Here is a 24,157-nt window from a genome sequence, read left to right as displayed (position 1 = left end):
TATGGGCCAATAGGCCTTCTGCAGTTACCTATGTTCTTATGTTCTTCTTATGTTCTACCACACATCTGGCCGCACAGCGGATTAATAGCTGTGTTGATAGGCTAGTCACCTGTCCTCACATCTATCAAATAGCTATCCAAATGTCGCACATCAATTCATCCATCTAGCAACTTAGCTGGATGCTAGTCACTATATTCATAGGCTAATCATTTCTACACCTCAAAAATAAAAAATCCTAGTTTCTAAACCAACACTCACAAATACATGCATACATACCTACACATACTCCACAACCCATACATTCATAGAGAATAGCCTAGTTTTTTGCCAACATTTCCCCTATTAATCAGATGTGATTTATGCCATACACAGATAATACAGCAGTTACACGCCAAATATGCCATTTATGCACAAAATATATTATTTACACTCAAAATATACCATCACACAAAAATATGACATTTACATACGAAATATGTCAGTTGCACACAAAAATATACCATTTACACAATATTGCATGTACACTCAGAGTATGACATTTACACAAAGTATGGTATTTGCACAAATATATCAAAATGTTTATGCATTTAGACAATCAAAAATGCGCTTTCACTAAAATTACACAATTCCACAAACATAATTTTCACAAAATACTCATACATTGTCTCATAAACCAAAATACACTTACACCATTAAGGTCTATTTTTTCAGATTACAGAGCTTACACAAAATACACAATTTGCACACAAAAATACAGTTGCACCAGTTCCACTTCAACAAATTAAAAACACAACTTGCATAAATGCACTATTAGCACAAAAATTATTATAACACATGGACAATTATTACACAATTTGTGTAATTATTGTACATCTTTGCACAATTAATACAAGAAAACTTGCTTGGGTGGCTTAATCTTTATCAATCAATCAATCAATACCTTATCCCTATACCTGAAGATGCTTTTCGTGATGTCACTAAACAACAACAACAACAATAACTGATCTGTACAATGTATTTGTTTGGTATATATAATAAGTTGGGTTAGGATGGTTTAATCGGGTTTATGAATAACAGAAAATATAAGCAATGCGCGAAAATACGAGCCGATGTAGCTGAATATCGACTCTGATGAAGCACAGAGTATAGGTGAGGTATTAAGCCTGATTAAGAGTTCACACTTATGTGTGAACCTCCTAGGATCCGCATTTAGCGCGTTAACGCCTTGCACCGCATTAGGGATGATGACGTCAGAAAAGAAGGTAACTACAGAAGGCCTTATTTCAATACATGAGAGGCTTTGCTTTTACTGAATGAGTATTTTGATTTGATATATTCTACAGCAAGGTGTGGGAGGCATGTTTTTTGAGCGAATGTGAGATGTGTATACGGTTAGGGACAATATCGCTGCAGTTGAATCTCAACGGGCTAACGAAAAAACATGGGGCCAACTCGCTGCAGTTGAATCTCACCGGGGTAACGAAAAATGATGGGGCTAACTTACTGCAGTTGAATCTCACCGGGCTAACGAATAAACATGGGGCCAACTCGCTGCAGTTGAATCTCACCAGCGTAACGAAAAAACATGGGGCCAACTCGCTGCAGTTGAATCTCACCGGAGTAACGAAAAAACATGGGGCCAACTCGCTGCAGTTGAATCTCACCGGGGTAACGAAAAATGATGGGGCCAGGAGCCGGCCTTTTAATCCCCAGGTAAGTTGATGCCTGTGCAGGGGTCAGCGGGGTAACGAAAAATACACGGGCCAAAGACCGGCCTTGAAAGAAAATTCGAGAAAACCCTGGGGCCAATGACCGGCTTTTTAATCCCCTTTAACATGCCGGTGCAGGGTCACTGAGCTAACGAAATTTTGGGATGACTGGAGGCGGCCGTTTAATCCCCTTGAGCGAAAATGGCAGGGACCAATGGCCGGCATGGTGAAAACAGTTCGTAAAACCCAGGGGCCAATGACCGGCTTGTGAAAAAAAGTTCGTAAAACCCAGGGGCCAACTCGCTGCAGTCGGAAAAAGCAAAATTGCAGCGAGTTGGCCCGGTTTACACTACTTAAGTAGTGTGTGATGAGGACCGGCCACTGTAAGTAGTGTGTGATGAGGACCGGCCACTGTAAGTAGTGTGTGATGAGGACCGGCCACTGTAAGTAGTGTGTGATGAGGACTGGCCACTGTAAGTAGTGTGTGATGAGGACCGGCCACTGTAAGTAGTGTGTGATGAGGACCGGCCACTGTAAGTAGTGTGTGATGAGGACCGGCTACTGTAAGTAGTGTGTGATGAGGACCGGCTACTGTAAGTAGTGTGTGATGGGGACCGGCCACTGTAAGTAGTGTGTGATGAGGACCGGCTACTGTAAGTAGTGTGTGATGAGGACCGGCTACTGTAAGTAGTGTGTGATGTGGACCGGCCACTGTAAGTAGTGTGTGATGAGGACCGGCCACTGTAAGCAGTGTGTGATGAGGACCGGCTACTGTAAGTAATGTGTGATGAGGACCGGCCACTGTAAACAGTGTGTGATGAGGACCGGCCACTGTAAGCAGTGTGTGATGAGGACCGGCCACTGTAAGTAGTGTGTGATGAGGACCGGCCACTGTAAGCAGTGTGTGATGAGGATCGGCCACTGTAAGTAGTGTGTGATGAGGACCGGCCACTGTAAGTACAGAACTCTTTCATCGCCTCTCTGCTCACATTTCTCAGTAACTGACAATTATTCTCACGTCTCCAACACCTGGAGCAGGTGAAGGATGAGAAATGGGAGATGGATAGTGAGCACATGACTCAACTGTGTGGTAGCAAAGTGTTACATTTCACTTTTTGTATATGACTACTCATGCCTCATATTTACCTCCCAATTTGCTACTGTTGTTGACTGTGACTATCAGATCCTTGTATGGTTATTTGTTCATGATAATTGTCGCTCCCATTAACAGTGCCATTTAATTCATTGTGCATTTACACGAGATTACCTGAGCGTCGTATTGAGCCTGTGTGGCCAATATGTATACAGGCAGTGACTACGAAGCCCAGTTAGCAAGATTCATTTGTCTTATGGATATTAATATAGTTTTGTTCCCAAGGAAACCATTATTGATCACTTAGATATTCCATTTCTCTGATGTGATTTAGCTTCGCTGACACCAATCCCAGGTAACCCCCCTGTGAATGAACATCTGCTGTACTTTAAGAGAAAAGATTGGTTAAACACTAAACAATGTATAACTGAAATTTATTCATTTTTCATTGCTCGTCTGTGTTATTAAAAGTGCTAATCCGTGAACATTCTAAAAATCTCCCTGTCCACCTCCTCCACCAAAATCTCTACTTAACCGTCTATGCCCGTCCAGTGAGAGGTAATATGTCACCAAATTTGATTTGCAGTTATATGTGTAATACGGTTTTTTACGGTTACCTCCAGATTGTTCTCGTGAACAAAAATTGGTTCTCCTAGTCAACAAGAAATGGGTCTCCAAGTGAACAAGAAATATCTCTGCTAGTAAACAAGAAATGGTTCTCCTAGTGAATAGGAAATAGTTCTCCTAGTGAACAGGAAGTGGTTCTCATAGTCTAAGAGGACCATTCTAGGTGAACACCCAGAGTTTCAAGAGTCTCGAGAGATAGCTGTGTTAATTAAACATTGCTGCACAGAGGAAGACGTTCATGTAATGCGAAGATTTTTCGCTCTAATGGGCAAATACTTTATACGTACACAGCGACCATATCTACGTTCACAACGACCCTATCTTCGTTCACAACGACCCTATCTACGTTCTCAACGACCCTATCTACGTTCACAACGACCCTTTGTACGTACAAAACGACCCTCTGTACGTACACAATGGCTCTCTATACGTACACAACGACTCTCTCTACGAACACAACGAGCCTAACTATGTACACAACAACCGTCTCTATGTACACAGCGACCCTCTATACGTACACAACTACCCTCTCTACGTACACAGCGACCCTGTATAAGTACACTACGACCCTCTATACGTCCACAACGACGCTCTATGCGTACACAACAACCCTCTCTACGTACACAACGACCTTCTGTATATACACAACGACTCTCTATACGTACACAACGACTCTTTATACGTCCACAACGACCCACTCTACATACTCAACGACCCTCTATTCGTTCACAACGACCCTCTATACGTACACAACGACCCTCTATACTTACACAACGACTGTCTATACGTACTCAACGACCCTCTCTACGTACACATCGACCCTCTCTATGTACACAACGACCTTCTATACGTACACAACGACCGTCTATGCGTTCAAAACGACCCTCTATACGTACACAACGACCCTCTCTATGTACACAACGACCCTCTATATGTTCACAACGACCCTCTTTACGTACACAACAACCTTCTTTACGTACATAACGACCCTCTCTATGTACACAACGACCCTCTCTATGTACTCAACAACCCTCTCTATGTACACAACGACCTTCTGTTCGTTCACAACGACCCCTCTATACGTACACAATGACCCTCTATACATACACTGCGACCCCTCTCTATGTACGCAACGAACCTCTCTACGTACATAACAAACCTCTCTGCGTACATAACGAACCTCTCTACGTATACAACGACCCACTCTACGTACACAAACAGTAGGACTGTTAATACAGAAAGTCCATAAGATCTAATATGAAATATTAAGAGAGAGTTGGTAGTGTCCTGAGTGGTAGCCTGGATCATCTCAAGGGATTAGTGTAGAAAACGGTGGCGCCAACCGCGTCCTGTGTCAAGTCATCGAACTAGGAGAATTATGAATGTATTACAGAATTAGTGTGAATTATCAATCGGGGTAAGTTTTTATGATAAAATTAACGTCAATTGAGATTAATGAATAAGTCTTGTATGTTAGCAAAGAAGCATTTGGCTTCATTAAGATCTGAAATAGGTAAAACCTATTTTGCCACTGGAAAATAGGTACCAAGCTTCTTGTTTGTTAAACCATCTAAATTATTGAAATACAAGTGCTACTGAATATTGTAATTAGCCTAGCTCGAGCAGCTAGATAATTTGCATTTGTTTTGGAAATTATAAGTCACCTTCAGTGACAAATACTGGATTTTAGTTAGAAATCTTTTTCAAAGATTAATCTGGCAACTAGCCAAGGTCAGTCAGAGCTTGAGAGAACAGAGAAAGTTCCGTGCGTGTTGAGGGCAGCCTGGGGTCAACATTTCTCAGAGGACAAGAGTAAACAACTGGTCTGCCTGTGGTATTTAAGGTGAATGTTCTGTCTTCTGGTTAAATTACAGTGTAGAGATCCACATTAATTGTTGTAGTTAAAGTGCCTAAGTTAAGGAAATTATTCAGTTAGGAAAGTATCCAGCTTAGGAAGTGTAATTTTATTTTATTTTTATTAATAACTTTTGATTTAATAAATTTTGTCTACAATTTATGGTGTTTAGTGGACTTCCCCCCCCCCCTCAACGTGTAATTTATTCTTCCTGTTGATGGGTTCAAGCCCCATGCTTCAGACTGTGCATCCTCTGTAAGCCTGTAAGCATTTATTTAATTTCGTAGATAATCCCTTTGTACTTTGATATAATTCCCACACTAACGTAAATCTTATCCCATCCTTTTCCGATAACTGGGGATCTATTTTCTGAATTTATACCTAGTTGGCGGTATCCTGCTCCTCCGTCAATTGAGGAAATTACTCAGTGGGTAGCAGGTGGTGGCGGCGTTTTCAGAGGCTTTGCAGAGTAGCATAGAAGAGTACAGTATCTTCTAGCGTGAACTCTAAACGGTCAAACGTTTAGATTTTGAGGAGGTGAACTATTAGGTTACACAGTAGAACTCAGGTTTCTGTATATATTAAATTAATAACGACCAACATTTAACCAGTATACGAGGTTAAAGGCTGGGCCCTCGTTACAACAACGACCCACTCTACGTACACAACGACCCTGTATACGTACTCAACGACCACTACGTACACAACGACCCTCTCTGAACTACACAACGATCCTCTCTACGTATACAACGACCCTTTCTTCGTACACAATGACCTTCTCTACGTACACAACAACCCTCTCAAATACACAACGGCACTCCCAACGTACACAACAACCCTCTCAAATACACAACGGCACTCCCAACGTACACAACAACCCTCTCTATGTACACAACGCCCTCTCTATACGTACATAACGATTCACTCTACTTACACAACGACTCTCTACGTACACAACGCCCCCCCACTCTACGTACACAGCGACCCTCTCTACGTACACAAAGACCCACACTACGTACACAACTACCCTCTCTACGTACACAACGACCCTCTCTACGTACAAAACAACCCTCTCTTCTTTGCAGTTTCCTACTTGAGAGAATTTATTTGCGGAGTGACCTACAGCATAGTTATAAACAGCGTCGACTCACATTAGATTTTACCTGAATAACTGCGACATCAGAGCTCTTGAAGTGAAGACGAATTAACTCCACAGACCCAAGAAAGAACCAAGCAACATGATCGCATTTGGGATCCTGCAGTACTTTGATAAGGAGACCTGCTGAAATCTTCATTATAGGCAATATACTAATTAATACCTATTCATTGCCTATACTGCTGTTATGGACGACCAAGAAGCCTCTTCATAACTAAATTTAAGCTAATATTCTATTAAAAGCCTGGGGACAAACCAGTGACTATGTTGCATACCATTGTATGTCTTATAATTATTGTTGCTTTATGTCAAACATTCTTAAGATTAAGAATTAATTGCTTTTAAACAGGTTTGGTTGGACAGTAATTCGTTAACACTGGTAGAATTTTTATGTAATGATTGCAATGATATCACAGTGACGTAATATATCAATGAAAATCCTTTTGAGTCAATGAAGCAACTTGAACTCACGTTCTGATGGGTCACAGACGCCAGACTTAACCGCTCGGTCTTTGTAGTACAAACGTCGACCAACCCGGAACTCTACTGAGTTCTCTAGGAGGTTCTTGGGGCCCCAAACCGGAGCCCAACCAGGGTTTTCTAGCCAACCCAACCACACTGTGGCCTACGGTAATGCGTTCACACACCTCTTCCCCCCCCCCCCCCACCTAGATCGTAATGATATCACAAAGGCGTTATATATATCAATGAAAATCCTTATTAGACAATGGAGTGACTTGAACTCGCCTTCTGGTGATTCCCAGTTGCATGCCTTGTGTCGGCTGTCCGATCGACTGTAAAACCTTACCTGGTTGATACCTGGTTGATGGGGTTCTGGGAGTTCTTCTACTCCCCAAGCCCGGCCCGAGGCCAGGCTTGACTTGTGAGAGTTTGGTCCACCAGGCTGTTGCTTGGAGCGGCCCGCAGGCCCACATACCCACCACAGCCCGGTTGGTCCGGCACTCCTTGGAGGAATAAATCTAGTTTCCTCTTGAAAATGTCCACGGTTGTTCCGGCAATATTTCTTATGCTTGCTGGGAGGACGTTGAACAACCGCGGACCTCTGATGTTTATACAGTCTTCTCTGATTGTGCCTATGGCACCTCTGCTCTTCACTGGTTCTATTCTACATTTTCTTCCATATCGTTTACTCCAGTACGTTGTTATTTTACTGTGTAGATTTGGTACTTGGCGCTCCAGTATCTTCCAGGTGTATATTATTTGATATCTCTCTCGTCTTCTTTCTAGTGAGTACATTTGGAGGGCTTTGAGACGATCCCAATAATTTAGGTGCTTTATTGCGTCTATGCGTGCCGTATATGTTCTCTGTATTCCCTCTATTTCAGCAATCTCTCCTGCTCTGAAGGGGGAAGTGAGTACTGAGCAGTACTCAAGACGGGACAACACAAGTGACTTGAAGAGTACAACCATTGTGATGGGATCCCTGGATTTGAAAGTTCTCGTAATCCATCCTATCATTTTTCTGGCTGTCGCAATATTTGCTTGGTTATGCTCCTTAAACGTTAGGTCGTCAGACATTATTATTCCCAAATCCTTTACATGCTGTTTTCCTACTATGGGTACATTTGATTGTGTTTTGTACTCTGTATTATGTTTAAGGTCCTCATTTTTACCGTACCTGAGTACCTGGAATTTATCACTGTTAAACATCATGTTATTTTCTGATGCCCAGGCGAAAACTTTATTAATATCAGCTTGAAGTTTTCCAATGTCCTCAGCCGAGGTAATTTTCATACTGATTTTTGTGTCATCTGCAAAGGATGATACGAAGCTGTGACTTGTATTTTTGTCTATATCTGATATGAGAATAAGGAAAAGCAGCGGTGCAAGGACTGTACCCTGAGGTACAGAGCTTTTCACTGCACTTGGACTAGATTTTATATGGTTGACAGTTACTCGCTGAGTCCTGTTTGACAGAAAACTGAGTATCCAGCGTCCTACTTTACCGGTTATTCCCATTGACTTCATTTTGTGTGCTATCACGCCATGGTCACATTTATCGAAAGCCTTTGCGAAGTCCGTGTATATCACATCAGCATTCTGTTTCATTTCTAATGCCTCAGTGACTTTGTCGTAGTGCTCAAGTAGCTGTGAGAGGCACGATCTTCCCGCTCGATATCCATTGGTTCGAATCATTGAACCAATCCTTGGTTCGGTCCCCGGTTTGGGACCTCCAGAACCTCCTAGAGAGCTCAGTAGAGTTCTGGGTTGGTCAACTTTTGTACCACTGGCCGAGCAGTCAAGGCATGCGTCTGGGAATCACCAAAACGCGAGTTCAAGTCGCTCCATTGCCTCAAAATGATTTCCAGTGCAATGCTTTAATAGAGAAGCTAATCAAGGTTGACTTATTTAAGTTCATTTGTATGATTCAAATCATTAGTGAAGTTAAAAAATATGTAAATGACACTAAAGGCATGCATTTTTTGTTCATGAAATAGAAGGATATAATTTAATTTACATGTCTCGTTTTTTTAATTCATCCTCCTTCGTACATAGATTTAATGGACAATTCGATAGCAGAATATGGTACTGTTCACTTTATAGAGTCAAAAAAAAATGTTAATAACCAAACATAAATATTCCAAGACCTAGTATGGCACATATATGTATACAATATAAGGCCTCAGATAACGTGTATTATGCCTACGAAGGTTAGGGAAGGTTTGTCCAAAGTCAGTAGTACCGATGTCCACTTTCTAAAACTACCAAAATAAAACGGACTGTATTTTATATTTTTTGCATGTTCCATTCAGGTATTTTGCATCATTATTATGAGTGTTTTGCAACCTGTAAACTCATTGAATATGTCTTAGGAATAATAATTATATATGTTTCCTTGTTATCTATCAATTAATACACATATTGCAGTTCTAAACGTAATATATACTCTGGCTGCATAAACAATAACCTCTTGTTTAAGCAGCCTTTCTAAATACTATAAGTACAGTGTTGAGAACTGACCGTTTATCGGAATATTGTAAGAGATTAACTGTTTACTCTACACTTGCCAGTGATAGTTCAGAACCTTGCAAGAAGTATAAGAGAAGTCATTAAATGTTGATGTGTCAACGATGTGCCTGGAAGGAAGGGGGGGTGGGGGGGGAGAAGGAAGGTTCAAGTCCCCCTCTCCCTTTTACACTTGCTATAGGTGCTAGATTTTAGAAAGAAGACAAGCTGGTGCTGGCTGCTAATTCCTGTTGTGGTCGGTGGTTAACATGGATGTTTACACTCATGTATACTTATATATAGTGTGAAATATTGTGTGAATAATTTCCAGTGAAATAATAATTTTCTAGGTACCATATTAATATATAATATGATTATTACTAATTAGGGGATGAGGGTTGTCTCAGTGAGTAATTTCGTGTCTCAAGTCAAATTTGTGCTATACTAAGATTAGTGGTGCCTATTGCTGGAAAGTTCTTATTTGCTGGACGGTTAAATTTGCATCCACCTTATTTAATATATTATTGTTATTAATCGTTTTCTGCACCTGTTCCTTGAGTATGCCAGATGTAAAAATGAACTAGCGTTTTAGCTATCCTTAAGCCTTATAATACAGGAAATTTCTTAAATTTGTTCCTCAACATAGACTTGAGGCGGGGAACATCGGGCCAAGTATTTGGGTGACTACAATAATGACATACAACAGTTTCATAACAGCCGGCCCGCTCATAGCTTTACTTTCGTACCAGGAGCTGTACTCACAATGGTAACGTAGAAGGTGGAGATGCTGCCCATGATGAGGATGGAGGTGACGGTGGTGAGGTTTGTGACAGCAGAGAGGGCGAGCGAAGGAACATATACACCCATGCTCATGCTCATGGCTATCAGCAGCAGTTGGCAACAGGTGGCCATCTTCCGCAGACATCTCGACTTGAATCTCAACTCCAGGTACTGTCAAGAACAGCGAGGGAGGGGAGAGCATTAATTAATGATATGGTATACAACGCTTTTTTGTATAATGATTCGGCTTACAATTATTCTGACTTCACCGTGAATGGTCGGCTCTAATGGTTGAGAAAGCTGTAAAAGAAACAAAAAGTAATAGTAATTATAGTCCATATAACGATTTTTCTGATAACCTCCAACACGAAATGTGTGAATTGTGTATCAACTTATATAAGTCAGTCAAACTTTCTCTCCATCACCCCTCTCTGTATTAACTAATACAGAGAAATATCTCTGTAATAGTTCTCATTCCTAGTCAACTCTTCGAAGTATATTTTATAAAAATTAGTGATTCTAACACATTTCGCTAGAGGGTACATTTTTTCTAGCGTATTCTCCAGTATCGTTAGAGGCAGATGGTAAGATGCATCTAAGTGTAAACGGGCTGATAGTTGAATGAAAGTAGAATGCAGAGTACTTTGTAGTATAGAGAATGAATGTAGTGCTTCGGTTCTGTCTAATCTTCTATTATCGTTGTATGTATCGATTATTTCACTGCTGATGGTCAGGATATTCCTTTTAGTTTGTGCATTGCCAGTTCCCATTAAAGAGGTTTCATTTTCTTGCCTATATATTGACATCATCTGGGCTGACAGACCCAGGTTGGCAGTCGGAGAGTTTTTCACGAGTAAATCAGCAGTTTTCTTGATCTAGCAGAAAATTATGAACTGTATCTTTTAGTTATTGTCGGTATGGTGTCACGTTTTAGTTGACTAAGTCTTTCAGAACACTTTCTTTTATCTTGTGAGCCGTTGAAAACAAGTTCCTGTGGGAGTATTGAATATGTGGGGTATATACTGCAGTGTTTACAGTTTCATCAGAGGAGACATGGCGATCCATCAGCTTTTTAATGATTTCATCAATGTATCCATTAGCGTATCAAATACTGACTAGGATCTACCTCACAAACTAATGCTTCAATTTACTTCCAACTGGAGTTGTGCCCTAGCTGCCGTGGGGTGTGGACGTGTTGCCTGAGCCCTCCGGTAGTTGGTGGTTGTTTGCCCATCGGCTGGGGGTGTGGGCGTCCCCACCCTCCCTGCAGTTGCCTGGTGGTGGCCAACCAGTTCTCGCAAATTCGTAAAGTCAATATTGACTTATTAACTACGTGCATAGGTGATATACTAAACATAATAGAAACCCTTAAAAAGATTCATAGAAAACACCGACCTTACCTAACCTTGTTAGTATCTTAAGATAAGCATCTTATTGCTTCGTAATTACAATTATTACTTAACCTATACCTATTATAGGTTAGGTAATAATTGTAATTACGAAGCAATAAGATGCTTATCTTAAGATACTAACAAGGTTAGGTAAGGTCGGTGTTTTCTATGAATCTTTTTAATGGTATCTATTATATTAAGTATGTCACCTACGCACATATTTAATAAGTCAATATTGACTTATTAAATTTGCGAGAACGGGTTGTGTTGGCTGGTGTTGACGTGACACGCTTGCGATGGAAGGCCTTCTTCCCCCTGTTGTGAGAGTGAACTCCGTGGGCCTGGAGTTTGCAGGCCATGCTGGTTACCCTGCAGTTGAGCTTGTCATGTGTCACATACTCTGTGTCCCGGTGGATGACGTCTACGGTGTTGAGCTGGTCACTGCTCACCAGGTTATTGTCAAATTAGTGAGGGGAGGAGGCGTACCTTGAGTTCCTCCTTTGTTATGAGGGGCGTTCCTCGTTGCTGCCAGATGGTGCCGGCTCTCTGACCATTACGGACCGTATAGGTGTTCTGACATAAGTAATTGTGCATGGGGCACCCTTGGAGTTTCCCAAGGGTCTACTCCAGCGTTACTTCCAGCAGTTGGGCGCTGTTATCAGTGTGCGGGTGAACACCCTGTCCTCGGGGAGGTATAAGGGTATGTGTACAAACATTCATACCCATGGGATGCGCCTGAGGTCGGGCATTCCTTCTTCAGGCTGGCTTCTTGGGTACTACATTTGGGTATACTCTGCCTGGCAACCTAGTACCTGTTTTCGGTGTGGCCTGTTGGGGCATCAGGCTGCCAGGTACTCTGGGGCTGCAGTCGCTCCTGTGAACTTGTTCCGGGAGGATTTCCCGCCACTCCCTGTTGGGGTGGATTCCGAGGGCGAGGATGTGGACATCCCGCCCAGCAAACAATTTCAAGTTTCCACAACGTTCCAGGAAAGTGTTTGAAAGGATTGGAAACGTTTGTTTTCACGAATTAGGTACGTTATTTTGTGTGGAATTAAATAGGAATTTCCAAAACTTTTAACCAAAACCTACAAACCTAACCCTAATCTGAAACTTTGTGACCCCTTTTGTACCCTAATTTGAAACTTTGTGATCCCTTTTGTACCTAATTTTAAACTTTGTGACCCCTTTTGTACCCTAATTTGAAACTTTGTGACCCCTTTTGTACCTAATTTTAAACTTTATGACACCTTTTATGAAGTGTTTCAAGTTAAAATGCTCATATATGAATAAAATGGGAAATGTAAAAACATAAAAAAATATTTCTACATTTGGTAAAACAATGCATCATAATAAGTTGGGTTCATAATTTTTATTCATTTATCATTTGTATTAGCATAGTGTATTAACTTGGTGTAGTAGCGTGATGTAATGGGGTGGAGTAGTGGGGTGGTGTAGTGGCCTGGTGTAGTAGCCTGGTGTAGTGGCATGGTGTGTGGTGGCGTGGTGTGGTGTAGTAGCCTGGTGTAGTGGAGTGGTGTAGTAGCCTGGTGTAGTAGTTAGGTGTAGTGGTGTGGTGTAGTGGTGTGGTGTAGTAGCGTGATGTAGTGGCGTGGTGTAGTGGCCTGGTGCAGTAGCCTGGTGTAGTAGCCTGGTATAGTGGTGTAATGTAGTAGCCTGGTATAGTGGTGTGGTGTAGTAGCCTGGTGTAGTGGCGTGGTGCAGTAGCCTGGTGTAGTAGCGTGGTTAGTAGCCTGGTGTAGTGGCGTGGTTAGTAGCCTGGTGTAGTAGCCTGGTATAGTGGTGTGGTGTAGTAGCATGGTGTAGTGGCGTGGTGTAGTGGCATGGTGTAGTAGCGTGGTGAAGTGGCCTGGTGCAGTGTCGTGGTATAGTGGCGTGGTGTAGAGTAGTGGCGTGGTGTAGTAGCCTGGTGTTGTGGCGTGGTGTAGTAGCCTGGTGTAGTGGAGTGGTTAGTAGCCTGGTGTAGTAGCCTGGTGTAGTAGCCTGGTGTAGTGGCGTGGTGTAGTAGCCTGGTGTAGTAACCTGGTATAGTGGCGTGGTGTAGTAGCCTGGTGTAGTAGCCTGGTGTAGTAGCCTGGTGTAGTAACCTGGTGTAGTGCCGTGGTGTAGTAGCCTGGTGTAGTAACCTGGTGTAGTGCCGTGGTGTAGTAGCCTGGTGTAGTAACCTGGTGTAGTGCCGTGGTGTAGTAGCCTGGTGTAGTAGCCTGGTGTAGTAACCTGGTGTAGTGCCGTGGTGTAGTAGCCTGGTGTAGTAGCCTGGTGTAGTAGCCTGGTGTAGTAGCCTGGTGTAGTAACCTGGTGTAGTGGCGTGGTGTAGTAGCCTGGTGTAGTAGCCTGGTGTAGTAGCCTGGTGTAGTAACCTGGTGTAGTGGCGTGGTGTAGTAGCCTGGTGTAGTAACCTGGTGTAGTGGCGTGGTGTAGTAGCCTGGTGTAGTTGCCTGGTGTAGTAGCCTGGTGTAGTAACCTGGTGTAGTGGCGTGGTGTAGTAGCCTGGTGTAGTAACCTGGTGTAGTGGCGTGGTGTAGTAGCCGGGTGTAGTAGCCTGGTGTAGTAGCCTGGTGTAGTAGCCTGGTGTAGTAACCTGGTGTAGTGGCGTGGTGGAGTAGCCTGGTGTAGTAACCTGGTGTAATGGCGTGGTGTAGTAGCCTGGTGTAGTAGCCTGGTGTAGTGGCGTGGTGTAGTAGCCTGGTGTAGTAACCTGTGTAGTGGCGTGGTGTAGTAGCCTGGTGTAGTAGCCTGGTGTAGTAGCCTGGTGTAGTAACCTGGTGTAGTGGCGTGGTGTAGTAGCCTGGTGTAGTAGCCTGGTGTAGTAACCTGGTGTAGTGGCGTGGTGTAGTGGCGTGGTGTAGTAACCTGGTGTAGTGGCGTGGTGTAGTGGCGTGGTGTAGTAGCCTGGTGTAGTAACCTGGTGTAGTAGCCTGGTGTAGTAGCCTGGTGTAGTAACCTGGTGTAGTAACCTGGTGTAGTAGCCTGGTGTAGTAGCCTGATGTAGTAACCTGGTGTAGTGGCCTGGTGTAGTAGCCTGGTGTAGTAACCTGGTGTAGTGGCCTGGTGTAGTAGCCTGGTGTAGTAACCTGGTGTAGTACAGTGGTGTAGTAGCCTGTTGTGGCGTGGTGAAGTAGCCTGGTGTTGTGGAGTGGTGTAGTAGCCTGGTCTTGTGGCATAGTTAGTAGCCTGGTGTAGTAGCATGGTGTAGTAGCGTGTAGTGGCATGGTATAGAAGCCTGGTGTAGTAGCCTGGTGATGTGGCGTGGTGTAGTAGCCTGGTGTAGTGGTGTGGTGTAGTAGCATTGTGTAGTAGCCTAGTGTAGTGACGTGGTGTAGTAGCATTGTGTAGTAGCCTGGTTTAGTGGTGTGGTGTAGTAGTCTGGTGTAGTGGTGTGGTGTAGTAGCCTGGTGTAGTACCGTGGTGTAGTAGCCTGGTGTTGTGGCGTGGTGTAGTAGCCTGATGTAGTGGCATTGTGTAATAGCCTGGTGTAGTACCCTTGTGTAGTGGTGTGGTGTAGAAGCCTAGTGTAGTGGCATGGTGTAGTAGCATGGTGTAGTGGTGGTGTAGTAGTAGTTGTAGTAGTGTAGTGGTGGTGTAGTAGTTGTAGTAGTAGTAGTAGTGGTGTAGTGGTGTGGTGTAGTGGTGTGGTGTAGTAGCATGATGTAGTAGCATGGTTTAGTAGCATGGTGTAGTAGCATGGTGTAGTGGCGTGATATGGTGGTGTGGTGTAGTAGCCTTGTGTAGGGGTGCGTGTCGTGTAGTGGCGTGGTGTAGTGGGGGTGGCGGCAGTGGTGTAGGGGGTGTCGGTGGTGTTGGAGGTGTCTGCGGTGGTGTTATAGGTGGCGGCGGTGGTGTTGGACGTGGCGGCGGTGGTGTTGGACGTGGCGGCGGTGGAGTTGGGGGTGGCGGCGGTGGTGTTGGAGGTGGCGGCGGTGGTGTTAGGGGTGGCGGCGGTGGTGTTGGGGGTGGCGGCGGTGGTGTTGGACGTGGCGGCGGTGGTGTTGGACGTTGCGGCGGTGGAGTTGGGGGTGGCGGCGGTGGTGTTGGAGGTGGCGGCGGTGGTGTTAGGGGTGGCGGCGGTGGTGTTGGGGGTGGCGGCGGTGGTGTTGGAGGTGGCGGCGGTGGTGTTAGGGGTGGCGGCGGTGGTGTTGGGGGTGGCGGCGGTGGTGTTGGGGGTGGCGGCGGTGGTGTTGGGGGTGGCGGCAGTGGTGTTGGAGGTGGCGGCGGTGGTGTTGGGGGTGGCGGCATTGGTGTTGGAGGTGGCGGCGGTGGTGTTGGGGGTGGCGGCGGTGGTGTTGGAGGTGGCGGCGGTGGTGTTGGGGGTGGCGGCAGTGGTGCGGGGGGTGGCGGCGGTGGTGTTGGGGGTGGCGGCGGTGGTGTTGGACGTGGCGGCGGTGGTGTTGGACGTGGCGGCGGTGGTGTTGGGGGTGGCGCAGTGGTGCGGGGGGTGGCGGCGGTGGTGTTGGGGGTGGCGGCGGTGGTGTTGGAGGTGGAGGCGGTGGTGTTGGGGGTGGCGGCAGTGGTGCGGGGGGTGGCGGCGGTGGTGTTGGGGGTGGCGGCGGTGGTGTTGGAGGTGGCGGCGGTGGTGTTGGGGGTGGCGGCAGTGGTGCGGGGGGTGGCGACGGTGGTGTTGGGGGTGGCGGCAGTGGTGTTGGGGGTGGCGGCGGTGGTGTTGGAGGTGGCGGCGGTGGTGTTGGGGGTGCCGGCGGGGGTGGCGGCGGTGGTGTTGGGGGTGGCGGCGGTGGTGTTGGGGGTGGCGGCGGTGGTGTTGGGGGTGGCGGCGGTGGTGTTGGGGGTGGCGGCGGTGGTGTTGGGGGTGGCGGCGGTGGTGTTGGGGGTGGCGGCGGTGATGTTGGACGTGGCGGCGGTGGTGTTGGGGGTGGCGGCAGTGGTGCGGGGGGTGGCGGCGGTGGTGTTGGACGTGGCGGCGGTGGTGTTAGGGGTGGCGGCAGTGGTGCGGGGGGTGGCGGCGGTGGTGTTGGGGGTGGCGGCGGTGGTGTTGGACGTGGCGGCGGTGGTGTTGGGGGTGGCGGCGGTGGTGTTGGGGGTGGCGGCGGTGGTGTTGGAGGTGGCGGCGGTGGTGTTGGGGGTGACGGCGGTGGTGTTGGAGGTGGCGGCGGTGGTGTTGGAGGTGGCGGCGGTGGTGTTGGGGGTGGCGGCGGTGGTGTTGGGGGTGGCGGCGGTGGTGCTGGGGGTGGCGGCGGTGGTGTTGGAGGTGGCGGCGGTGGTGTTGGAGGTGGCGGCGGTGGTGTTGGGGGTGGCGGCGGTGGTGTTGGGGGTGGCGGCGGTGGTGTTGCAGGTGTCGGCAGTGGTGTTGGAGGTGGCGGCGGTGGTGTTGGGGGTGGCAGCAGTGGTGTTAGGGGTGGCGGCGGTGGTGTTGGGAGTGGCGGCGGTGGTGTTGGAGGTGGCGGCGGTGGTGTTGGGGGTGGCGGCGGTGGTGTTGGAGGTGGCGTCGGTGGTGTTGGAGGTGGCGGCGGTGGTGTTGGGGGTGGCGGCGGTGGTGTTGGGGGTGGCGGCGGTGGTGTTGGGGGTGGCGGCGGTGGTGTTGGGGGTGGCGGCTGTGGTGTTAGGGGTGGCGGCGGTGGTGTTGGAGGTGGCGGCGGTGGTGTTGAAGGTGGCGGCGGTGGTGTTGGGGGTGGCAGCGGTGGTGTTGGAGGTGGCGGCGGTGGTGTTGGGGGTGGCGGCGGTGGTGTTGGGGGTGGCGGCGGTGGTGTTGGGGGTGGCGGCGGTAATGTGGGGGGTGGCGGCGGTGGTGTTAGGGGTGGCGGCGGTGGTGTTGGGGGTGGCGGCGGTGGTGTTGGGGGTGGCGGCGGTGGTGTTGGGAATGGCGGCGGTGGTGTTGGGGGTGGCGGCGGTGGTGTTGGGGGTGGCGGCGGTGGTGTTGGGAATGGCGGCGGTGGTGTTGGGGGTGGCGGCGGTGGTGTTGGGGGTGGCGGCGGTGGTGTGGGGGACGGCGGCGATGGTGTGGGGGGTGGCGGCAGTGGTGGGGGGGATGACGGTGGTGGTGTTGGGGGTGGCGGCAGTGGTGTGGCGGCAGTGGTGTTGGGGGTGGCGGCAGTGGTGCGGGGGGTGGCGGCGGTGGTGTTGGGGGTGGCGGCAGTGGTGTTGGGGGTGGCGGCGGTGGTGTTGGGGGCGGCGGCGGTGGTGTTGGGGGTGGCGGCGGTGGTGTTGGGGGTGGCGGCGGTGGTGTTGGGGGTGGCGGCGGTGGTGTTGGGGGTGGCGGCGGTGGTGTTGGGGGTGGCGGCGGTGGTGTTGGGGGTGGCGGCGGTGGTGTTGGGGGTGGCGGCGGTGGTGTTGGAAGTGGCGGCAGTGGTGTTGGGGGTGGCGGCGGTGGTATTGGGGGTGGCGGCGGTGGTGTTGGGGGTGGCGGTGGTGGTGTGGGAGGTGGCGGCGTGTAGGAGCAGCGACCTCGTGTTCACAGGAAAGGCCTACAGGTAGTGGTGGTGTTCGAAATCTCAAACTATTGTTGGAAATTTCCAACACTAAATACAACACTGTTGTATTCTCATTAATTCTTACTAATTCTACTAATCATTGTAGTGATTCAAATTAACCAAGCATAGAGTTCATATGTACTAATAATTACATCTGTACAATAAGGCTAGAATTCTTACATCACCCGACGCCAGTATTGCGTCAGACTCCATTGTAATAAACACATTTATATCCAGTGTGTCTGAGAATTGAATTTGATTCTCTATAAACAACGGTGTTCTGTGTGATAATTAATTACAGATAAACTGTTCCCCAACTAAAGCCAAATAGAGCATTTATAGTTATAACTGTTATCTAGTAATAAATTTAACGTCACGCGTGAATGCCCTGGAGAGACTTTAATTCATCTCCATTGTTCGTTTACTATCCTAAAACGGGCAAATAATAATATTTAACTCCTCTAAATAATAAACCCGTCCTTATCCGAGCATTTCAATCACAACTGCGAGAAATGATAATATCCGTCATAAATAATTTGAGTAACAAACGCGGGACGCGGAGCGGGGCGGAGGAGACGCCAGTTCACGAGGTGACTCGCTCACGAGGAGACGCCATAACCCCAGCCAACAGGGTAGACGCCATCAAGAGCTCTAGAAGAAAGTCGCCACTGTGAGGTGTGAAGAACCTTTGCAGACATTAACTTCACTGGTGTCAGTGTCATTTTACATAACAATTCGAATGGTCAAGAGATTAATTTGACATTCGGCCAGAACCTGTTAAATTTGGTTCTTTGTAATACCACGTGACCGGCCAGTGAAGCGCGTCAGTATCTAGGATAGGCTGGACCGGAACCTAGGACGCGAACTTCGGCAAGCCTTAACTTACACAGTGCCCATATTAGCTAAGTACCTTTATCCTTATTTGATGCATCATCTAGGGGGTAGGTTTATAGCTGGGTAGCTTGTCGTGACGCCGTGCGACAATAAAAAACTACAGGTCATTATTTACTCTTATTATTAATCTCAATTTCTTGAACATAGATATCTAGTAGCTTAATCTGTTGCTACTGAAAACAATTTGATTTACAGCGTGTGTGAAGAATTCTCCGAGCTGTCATTTCCCATGTTAATCAACTCCCAGTGTTCCATGATGAGTCCAGGAGAATCAGAGGATGAGTCGTAACTAACTTCTTGGAAATCGTCTTTAAGCTAAGATTCCTTTCGTATTCCTAGATTTCTATTATCTGTATTCCTTTACATGCAGAACTCTGTTCATTGTGTGGGAACCGACCTGTGAGATTTATATTTATTTAATTTATATGAATTTATATTTACGTTAATTTATATACTTCGATAGCAATTTGTATAATGATAAGTGGACTGTATTTCTGCAATAATCTCATAATCTCACAAATCGATCCTCTACACATTAGGGGGGTTTATTAGTTAATATATATGCAGCCAATCAAACTACAGTAATAGCTACATACATTGATGAGGTTCCTTATCTTATAGTACAGCAGGTTAGTCCACCAGGTATAACTAGGGTGTAGACACCAAATTATCCTCTTTGAGGTAGCTTCCATATCACCCAGTAACTGGTGCACAAATCTTGCATCCTCGTCTTGACCTGTCAAAAGTGCGCTAGCTGTGAAACCAGATACCTATATATGACAAGTATATCAGAGAAAACAGTACATGGAACATGAAGACCTGGCTTAATTACCTTTAGTTTGAGGCTTCCATGTGATCTAACCGGGTCACCCTATATAATGACATTAATGGCCACTAATGATAAATAATGGGTTTCGGAAAGAACACTTAACTTGATTTGTTGACAGCGTGTTGACAGATGGTACACCTTTGGTATCCATAACACTACGTCCAAGTAAAATTAACAGGAGCCGAATTTGCTCCCGTGTGAGCCTCTGGTCTCGTATAAACAATGGCTGTTTAACACTCCATACTATTGACGTTACTGGCCGACATTGTCCAGAATGATAGGAGCCGAATTTGCTCCACACGTCTCGGAGGTGACACAACAATGGCTGCCCCCTTCCTCCACTCTGACGCCTGGCTTACATTGTCCAGATTTCAGAACGTGATAGAAGGGTCACATTTACTCTACTTTAATATTGATAATTAAGTTAATTTATATAAGATGTTTTTATGATGGTAAAGTCCAAAGACTAATGTATTTAAGAATAATTCCCACCATAATAGGTGGTGAATTATAATAGTGTGTGGTGATGATATCCCGTTTTCTTTAGACGGTAATTCCACTACAAGTTACGTTTTCTATGGGTAACTTGTTTATACAACACAGCTCTTATCTGTCTGTATGATATATTAAATGGTGTCGGATTTTCCGACATAATTCCCCAGGGGCTGCTCACGAGTCGAAGTCCTAATTAGAACAGACGAACACCGATACTCCTCCTTCGAATTATTAGATTAATTTGATGTTAGTAGTTAGTAATCACACATTTGTGCGTCTGTTCGTACAGGACGGATGTCCCGTACTAGAGTTGCAAGGGTTAGAAGTCTAATGCGATTTCATTTCCCTGTCAACTCTTGAAAGGCTAATATTCAAGCCTTATTACATATTATTTAACCCAGAAGACTGGATGTGACCAAGTACTACAGTCAAGTATGATTCAGGAACTGCAGTGAGATCAGTGACATTAGATATAACTTGAAGTTTCTTCAGGTAACTGGTCACTGATATATAAACACTGAGGCCCATGGAATACATCTTGATTAAATAATAAATGTATCAAATCAGTCATCAGATTTATTGGGGTTTAATTTAGTTAATTGATTCAGAAGATTGAATAGCTCATCATTAAAGTAAAGTATGGTTCTGAGACTGCAGTGGGTTCAGTGACATTGGTCGCAGTGACTTGTAGCTGTTTTAGGCTACTGTTCACTGATTTGCCACTGAGGCCTCATGAACTCATCTTCAGCTTTAAATGATGATACTAACATCAACCTCTGTTACTATAGTCAGCTGTAATCTCCTTAGTATAATGCTACTGGAGAAATATAATCAGCTGACAAATTTAGGTTTCTACTGGTATTGTTTATCTGCAGGCATAGGTCTCCTCAGGCTTGATACTGGGCCTGAGAGTAATTTACCTCCTGCAGAGTTTAACATGGTTATGCCCTGATATTTAGTAGGGCTACCAATGAATTGATGGTAGTAGTCTGTCCCCACAGGGACAGCCATTTGGCATTTGATTTGCTCAAATTTACCTGCAGCTGCTTGATAATAGCTTTCCAGGTCAGCATAATTAACTTGAGATTGTTGTGACAAATCTTCACATTTCTTGATCTGTCTTGTTAAGTGGCCTTTAAGACCTGCAAGGGTTCTTTTCATTCTCCCTGCATTATCCATACTGGCTCGTTGGTGAAGCCTTGTGGGGCTTGTACTTGGGCTGCTCATAATACTGAACAAACACTAATGGTAGCCTAGGGTAAATTCTGCACTCACTAGGCAATAATCCTACCTCTACTAGAGGTTAGCACTTAAAATTAATACACATTATATATACACACAATCATACACACTAATGATTTGAGTGATAAACCAGTGTCACTGGAAGTACCTTTAGGTTAGCTCTTCAATATCACCCTAGGATGGTAGAGACACTAATTAATCACTCAAAGGTGTAATGATCATAAGTAAATTATTATATATACAACTCAACTCGAGTTGATAAAAATTACACCCAAAATAGGGTCTGGACCATTCATTAATGGTGTTAGGTTGTTCAATATAGTACAACTGACTATAGTAATAATGGGACTAGGATGAACAATAATAGTTCAACTAGTCAGTATCCTACCCTGTTGTGGGTTGGCAATTAGTAAATATTATACTGTGATCACTAGTGCAATTTATATTAAATAATTCTCTATTTGGAGAAATAATATACACAATTATTGATAATAGCCTCTTAATTAGCCTCTATGAAACTTCTAATATTATCTAGAAGTATTAAATATTATTAGTGACCTCGCGAAATAAACTCCACAAAATTCGTAGATAATCTCTCGCGAAATGTAACACCACGAAATCCGTGAACAATCACGCGACACACAGTCACTAATTAGGCTGGCTTCAATATTAGCGCTGTCATTTCACGAAATAACACGCCACCAAATATCTGTGGGTGTGCATGAAACCGCTGACGAAGCTGAACTGGGCTGAGGGAGGCTCCTGAGCTCCCTCGAGGCTACGCTGCCGTCTTGACTGCTGGGTTTGTTTAAATAACACTGCACTAGTTTATTTAATGAATCCATAGGTCACTGGTTCGTATCCGGTTCGAAGGACCAAATAATGTGGGAACCGACCTGTGAGATTTATATTTATTTAATTTATATGAATTTATATTTACGTTAATTTATATACTTCGATAGCAATTTGTATAATGATAAGTGGACTGTATTTCTGCAATAATCTCATAATCTCACAAATCGATCCTCTACACATTAGGGGGGTTTATTAGTTAATATATATGCAGCCAATCAAACTACAGTAATAGCTACATACATTGATGAGGTTCCTTATCTTATAGTACAGCAGGTTAGTCCACCAGGTATAACTAGGGTGTAGACACCAAATTATCCTCTTTGAGGTAGCTTCCATATCACCCAGTAACTGGTGCACAAATCTTGCATCCTCGTCTTGACCTGTCAAAAGTGCGCTAGCTGTGAAGCCAGATACCTATATATGACAAGTATATCAGAGAAAACAGTACATGGAACATGAAGACCTGGCTTAATTACCTTTAGTTTGAGGCTTCCATGTGATCTAACCGGGTCACCCTATATAATGACATTAATGGCCACTAATGATAAATAATGGGTTTCGGAAAGAACACTTAACTTGATTTGTTGACAGCGTGTTGACAGATGGTACACCTTTGGTATCCATAACACTACGTCCAAGTAAAATTAACAGGAGCCGAATTTGCTCCCGTGTGAGCCTCTGGTCTCGTATAAACAATGGCTGTTTAACACTCCATACTATTGACGTTACTGGCCGACATTGTCCAGAATGATAGGAGCCGAATTTGCTCCACACGTCTCGGAGGTGACACAACAATGGCTGCCCCCTTCCTCCACTCTGACGCCTGGCTTACATTGTCCAGATTTCAGAACGTGATAGAAGGGTCACATTTACTCTACTTTAATATTGATAATTAAGTTAATTTATATAAGATGTTTTTATGATGGTAAAGTCCAAAGACTAATGTATTTAAGAATAATTCCCACCATAATAGGTGGTGAATTATAATAGTGTGTGGTGATGATATCCCGTTTTCTTTAGACGGTAATTCCACTACAAGTTACGTTTTCTATGGGTAACTTGTTTATACAACACAGCTCTTATCTGTCTGTATGATATATTAAATGGTGTCGGATTTTCCGACACATTGGATTAACATGTGTTTATTATAATTATTATTTTTCATGTTCGTAATCTATGTTCTCATTGATGATAAAGATAATGACTCTATAAATGTTCATAGGATTAGATTATTATACATTGGACTGGTGAACGAACCGCACTAGTTCCTGGACGTATTGAGTTCCAGTAATAACCCCCCCCCAATGTAGGTGTTTGAGGCTTTGATTCATTTAATTATACACCCCATTAATTATTTCAGTGATCATATTCTCTAGTATTTTATCCATAGTTACTGGTTCATCTAGGAATTTTCTAATGATCATATTTTCTTAGTTTCCCTCTTTACTATAAAAGCGGGTGGTCCTTCGTAATTGATTTTCATTACATTAATATTTAAATAAATAGAGTCAAGCCCCAAATGTCCCACATTATGGTCCTGATCGAACCGGATAAACATAAATTATAATTATAAATACTAATTAGTAATAACTAATCCTTGTGTGATGTAATCAAGACTAACCATTTTAATTAATTGTGTCTACTAACAACGTAACACATAGGTTAGCCTAAGTCACACCAATTCATTGCTACTTATACCTTATGTATAAGGTAGCACTCGTGGGACGCAGTTTATTGCCCACAACACTTAGGCCTACACTTCATACTGAAGTAAGAATCTTTAGGTCACCAGGAGCAACAGCTCATAACCTTATATTAATCACT

The 24,157-nt window shown here is 45.0% G+C and overlaps 1 pseudogene; it reads right to left on the bottom strand.

The window, feature by feature from the left end:
* The window catches only part of LOC123756214 (sodium-coupled monocarboxylate transporter 1-like), a 191,207-nt pseudogene that overhangs the window by 101,986 nt on the left and 65,064 nt on the right, over nt 1-24,157 (bottom strand).

The sequence above is a fragment of the Procambarus clarkii genome, chromosome 36 (assembly GCF_040958095.1).
Source record: "Procambarus clarkii isolate CNS0578487 chromosome 36, FALCON_Pclarkii_2.0, whole genome shotgun sequence".
Classification (NCBI taxonomy): domain Eukaryota; kingdom Metazoa; phylum Arthropoda; class Malacostraca; order Decapoda; family Cambaridae; genus Procambarus; species Procambarus clarkii.
The sequence above is the reverse complement of the archived record's forward strand: the minus strand, read 5'-3'. Positions and strand labels throughout refer to the sequence as shown.